A 6,000-nucleotide genomic window follows, 5' to 3' on the forward strand; every position below is an offset into this window, starting at 1 on the left:
TAGGCCTACTTAAATGTCAAAGCGTCCCATCACTACATCGAACTGACACTTAGCTTGGTAAAAGCGCGCCAAATTATTTATAACAATATTGTCTTAACCCTTAATTCGACGAAATTTTTGTAGCAAAAAAATTGTTTCCTTTTTTTTAGTAAAGTCATACGTAATATTTTCTAATCTAGTTCAGTAGATTTTTTTAAATTAGTTGTTCGTCACACTGGACACCATCGAATTAAAGGTTAAACGTAGATGTTTATTAGAGTTAATGATTGTTTAATCTTTTTCTATTTATATTCAGTAAAATTGGGATAAAAAAACATTCTTGAAGTGCTAATGCACTGCAATTCAAAATAATTTTTGAATTAATTTAACACTTAATAAGGAAATGATATTGTATACGTAAAATAAGGAATTAATCATAATGCAAAAATTGACCACATTTTAGAATTGCTACAATTATTACGATAAATCAAAATTGTTTTTAAACTTTATTACATACAACATAAAGACTAATATCTTGAAAATAACGCAACTAGTCAAATTATCAGTTTCTAAGAACTATTTTATTGAAACGTTATTTGGTGTTCTTTAAGGGGTCGTTTTGATAATTAATCAAAGTCTTTGCAGACGTGAGGCGTCAGTCCCGAGGCAACAATTATTGCACCAATGCAGTATTGGATTGCCACGCAACATCGCGTTGTTACAATGATTTCTTGGCATGAACTGCTATTAATGTTAACCTTATATTGACATCAAATAATTATGGATAGTTATATTTTGAATATAAGCTTGCACATAGTGACTCGCTTACAGCTATTCATTCTTATACATAGAAATAGATCCATCTAAACATTCGCATTTATATTAGTATGATATATTTCAACAAAATACCTTTAGCTTTGTTTACTTAAGCTCTCACTTTTGTTACGTGTCTATAAGTTAAATGTCATCATCATCATCAGCTCACTATACGTCCCCACCGAGGGGCTCGAAGCCTACCCTAAGTTAAGGGTGATTTTCAAGTAAAATTTTTAGTTGAAATATTATTAGTGTTCAAAACATTAATTTATTGTTTGTATTCTGCATAAATGCATTAAAAGGTAGAGCTTTAACTATAATAGCTTTAGTGCACGATACAGCGCAAAATGCTCGTCAGCAAGCAATGTTTCATCTAATTACTACGCCTTTCAAAAGTCACGCAATGGCTTAGAAATTAACACAATATCGATTTTGTTTTATCGTAGAAATAGACTAGCGGTAAATTTAACTAGTAGATAATTGAACTTTCTCTTATTAAACGACATTGATAAATACATTGTTAAATATTAATTCTATTTTGTAAAAATATGTTAAAAACATATTTGCATTAAAAGCAAAATTTTCATAATTTTTTTGTGAGTAAATTATATGCATTTATGTATATTAAAAACGATATTATCTTGACGTAATGTGTTACGTGTTATTACATTGAGTAATCTATTTGAACAGTACACAAATGCAAATTGCCACAAGACCACCCCGAAATAGCAATAATGAAGATTGAAAAAAAAAATAGTTCAAATGACAAAATATGAGAAGTAGAGCGTAAAAGTTATGAGAGCGAAAGAGACAGTGAACAAGGCGACAGCATAATGGGTGGTCGCATAGCTTGTTTTTTTTACGTGCAATTCGTGTTTACGATCGACTTTAAAGAAATATTTTTCTTTTTATTACTATTTATTTAATAGAAAATTAATTTAGAGAACAAATATATTTTAAGATATTGGAAAAAATAAAGTTTATTTTGTAATATTTCAAAATATACAAATATAGAAATGCCACATGTCACAATGTGAGTTCTGGCAAACTCTGAATACACCCGCCTTTACAAATAACATTTTTAAAATCTAGTCAAGAATATTTTCGATGTTAATTATAATAATTTTGCAATGTGAAAATATCGACACTTAGCTTTGTCGTAAAAACTCTTTAACTTTTGTTGTTTACGTTTTTAACTTTATTTATTTGTAGATAGAAATGTGAAATATTCGAAAGACGTGTGCCAGGACTGCGCCAAATACAAGTCTCCGTCAACTATTTTGCTTTACGGGTTTGATTTGTGTTGTTACATGTTATTGTTTGTGTTAGATTGCCGAGGGCAAGTCTGTTTGAACGCGATAGTACCTACTAAGATAAGATTGCGTGTACTATTGATAAACTTGCTCATGTCTTTTAAACAAATCATAATTATATTTACATCAGATTGTCGTAAATATTTGTGATTTCTAAAAAAGGAATGCGTATTACACTTTTTAACTAGATTAGAATATGATTTATTTATAATTAAATACGTCAAAAATTTTTCTTTCAATGAAATTCTACGTTCGCAAATAGATTTCTGTATTGTATAAAATGTCTTCATATATTGTGATGAATAGCGCTATGATAGCATGAGTCTAGGATATAAAAACTTTTGTAGGTACAAAAATGGAGACTTGAGTAGAGGTGCGTTTGACTTAGTTTATTCACACTTTACTTATATGAAATAAATGTGTAATTTTGTATTACAACAAAGTTATACGGAATAATAATTTTGATATTGTATTTTAATACATAACAGATAAACGTATTATTCTTGGGACAGAATTTATACATTAAATTCAGATCTAGTCCGATCTATATCCGTGGATTAAAATTTAACTTAACTCTTGAGTGAAATGTAGAACACTAACATTGCTTTTGCTTTGAATTGTGCTGTGATTACAGTCATGCAAAAACAATATCATATCTGCAGTGAGAGTCCGGTCTTTGGTTTATTTTTCTTAATACACCTGACAAAACACATTCGAAACGAATATTTTAAAACATCATAATTTTAGGTTTCAATTCTTCTTTTAACTACAATTGTAACTGAATTTAAATAAGCAATAATATATTCATATAAAGACAATTTTAAATTTGTAAAATTAAGTATATCAATTTTACAGTAAAACAAAATAAAAGAGCTCGTTGACCCAATTATGAACGCGGCTTTATACCATGAACTATGATAGGTATACGACACAAAAGCTTGGCGTAGTCGGGTGGCGGACAGCGACGGTGCTAGCGCCACGGTGAGTCTTGTTCTTCTATTATTACCACAAAACAAACTTTAATACTCCGCGACACCACTTAAATCTATTTACAACACATTACGTTAAACCTCCTAACTTAAGTAGCAGAAATAATTGTATAAGAATATATAAAATAAGCACCTTTCATATGTTATAAGTAATGTTGTTTATAACATATAACTCCAAAAATTAACTGTAGTGAATTCATACGCAATAATATGATTTATTATTACAGTGTCTACATATCCTAAATAAATAGCACAATAAAACGTAACACGATCCCGTGGATCCAGTTGCTATTCCCAAGTAAAACTAATTATGTTGAATGTGTAGTTGTGGAAATGTTTATTGTGTACACAAAGAACTTATTAAGCTATGTTATTGTTTACCAGTTAGAATCTAGCAATTGGTTTCAATTCCCTTGTTGAATCAAAGTTTAATCAAAAGCAAAGTCTGGAACAGTCACAATACCTAGCCTGTATAACCGTTCGGTAAAATATTGGACTAATATGATAGAATTTCACAATATTACTTGTGGAAATAAATTTATTACGACTAGTAATATTGTGGTAATTAATACAACTTGCTTATATGATCAATTATATGGTTTCCCATTTCCCTTATGACATGGTTCAGGCACACTTTTCGGGCTTTCACTACATCCATACATTATAGCAACATTGTCGGTTGTCTATTTCACCGGCACCACTATTTAGTTACTCTTATTTTGCAACTTGTGTCTATAACATGTTGAACAATAATTTATTTACAATCAAAGCAGTTAAAATTGTATTGATATACACATAGTGATGACTGTTTCGTTACAAATCGTAGGTATGATGCCCACAATCATTTAGATAAAGCTGTAAAATTTCATACGCATTAACAGAATTATTTTAGCGAGTGTTAATTTTTACATTAAAATCGATTTTTAACGTCTGTAAGGTAAACATGCGTATCGAGCGGTGCCTTTGATTTTAACAAAAGAACACCGACAAAAGAGCCGATCATTGTAGGGCTCATTGTCAGCAACTATAGTTAATTTTCCTACATCGCACTGCAGTACTTTAGTGTTGGAATTTTTTAAGAAATCGTTTATAGTTTAGATGAAGCTGTTGTTGCTTTTATTACCCGTGTTATAAAAATCTGGAAATTTCTTAACATCTGGTAATGAAATATGTTTCTGTAATTCCTCTAGTTTTGCAAATGTTCATGAATAATTGATAGTTTTCGCTTAATTATATTAAAAAAAAATATCTATAACTCATTACGATTCATCATCATCAGCTCACTATATGTCCCCACCGAAGGGCTCGGAGCCTAACCTAAGTTAAGGGCGATTAGGCCAAAGTCCATCATGCAGGGACAGTGCGGGTTGGTTGCACCGTAAGAACGTGGGATAAATGTACATATGTAAATCGGAAATCGAAAAACACATTGGTACATGTCGAGATTCGAACCCAGGACCTGCGGATTGTAAGTAAAGTGCTTGACCACTGAGCCACCGGCGCTCTTACGATTAAATTACTTTAAAACATCAGTCTCTTGTTTTAATAATACTATTGTGGTGAAGGTAACTCCTAAGATTATTTTGTGTAATTATAAGATCAAATGCGATCATTATTAAGATGTATAATTCTATACATTAATCTGATATTACAGTATTAAATGCCTCATTTGTAAACTCAGAACTATATACTCGTACTTAAATTGCAGTTAATATTCAAGTTCTAAACCAAGTTCAAATATCGAATCTTGAATTTGTACAAAATTATCAAACATATTTACGCAGTAAAATAGGTAAATATAAAATTAAAATTAGTAACAAGACGGCAATTATTACATAGTAAAGTCAATATTATAGCCAACAGTGCAGTAAGGGTCGTGATAGAAAGTGAACATTCCCGCAAATCGCGCATTTCATGAAGCTTTTACACGCAACGCCACTTCTATAAATAAATCAAAGGCAACATCACCTTTTAACAATGTTACAATGTTTATAATAACATACTTATAAATGTATACAGTTGTTTAACAGTAGTTGTTATCGTATGAAGTGTGGTCAACAAGTTCATTATACTTCCACGCATAAGTTCGTAGTAAACACTGATCTATATTTTTAACTGGAAAAGCTAAACTGGAGATGCGTAGAATATTATATATGCGTATGTCTATGGACAACGCTCACTTCGCTATTTCAGAGATTTCAGGTGGCCGCAAGCTCGTTTGCCTGCCAACTTATGATATAAAAAAAAAATAGAATTTGACGGTTGTAACTTCAATTGGCGCTTGTCGGGATGAAGCTAAAGCTATTAAATATATAGGTATTTAATATATTTTTATAGTGGTTTTTTAATGAGAATGATGGATATAACTAGATGTTACTTGTAAATCTCTTTAACTCTACGATTGCTCGAAAAGTACGTAGAATTTTTTTTTAATTTCTTACTAGACAGACATAGAGAGCGTCAGTGGCTGAGGAGTCAAGCACTTGACTTGCAATCTACAGGTCCTGGGTTCGAATCCCGCCATGTACCAATGTGTTTTTCGATTTCTGATTTACATATGTACATTTATCCGACGTTCTTACGGTGAAGAAAAACATGGTGATGCAACCTGCATATATCTGAGAAGAAATTCAAAGATATGTGTGAAGTCAACCAACTCGCACTTGGCCAGCGTGGTTGACTATGGCCTAATCACCCTTAACTTAGGGTAGGCTCCGAGCCCCTCGGTGGGGACGTATAGTGAGCTGATGATGAATTACGCGTCAAGATTTATATAATTTAAAACCTAAAATAGTTCCAATTCATAATATTATTAAGGCAAAGTTTCCGCCATCCGGCGCAATTACCGCCTACGTGTTATTCCTAGTATCTAGCCTGTGAATACTTTGTAACCCTATCGTTTT

At 31.5% G+C, this 6,000-nt stretch overlaps 1 protein-coding gene across 1 annotated transcript in view; it reads left to right on the plus strand.

Moving 5' to 3' along the window:
• The first annotated feature begins 3,063 nt into the window (after positions 1-3,063).
• The window catches only part of LOC106126108 (uncharacterized), an 8,024-nt gene continuing 5,087 nt past the window's right edge, over positions 3,064-6,000 (plus strand). The window contains exon 1 of the mRNA XM_013323573.1: positions 3,064-3,089. The gene's annotated coding sequence lies outside the window, so the exon portion shown is untranslated. The remainder of the gene's footprint in view (positions 3,090-6,000) is intronic.

Source organism: Papilio xuthus, unplaced genomic scaffold (assembly GCF_000836235.2).
Source record: "Papilio xuthus unplaced genomic scaffold, Pxut_1.1 DF825017.1, whole genome shotgun sequence".
Classification (NCBI taxonomy): Eukaryota; Metazoa; Arthropoda; class Insecta; order Lepidoptera; family Papilionidae; genus Papilio; species Papilio xuthus.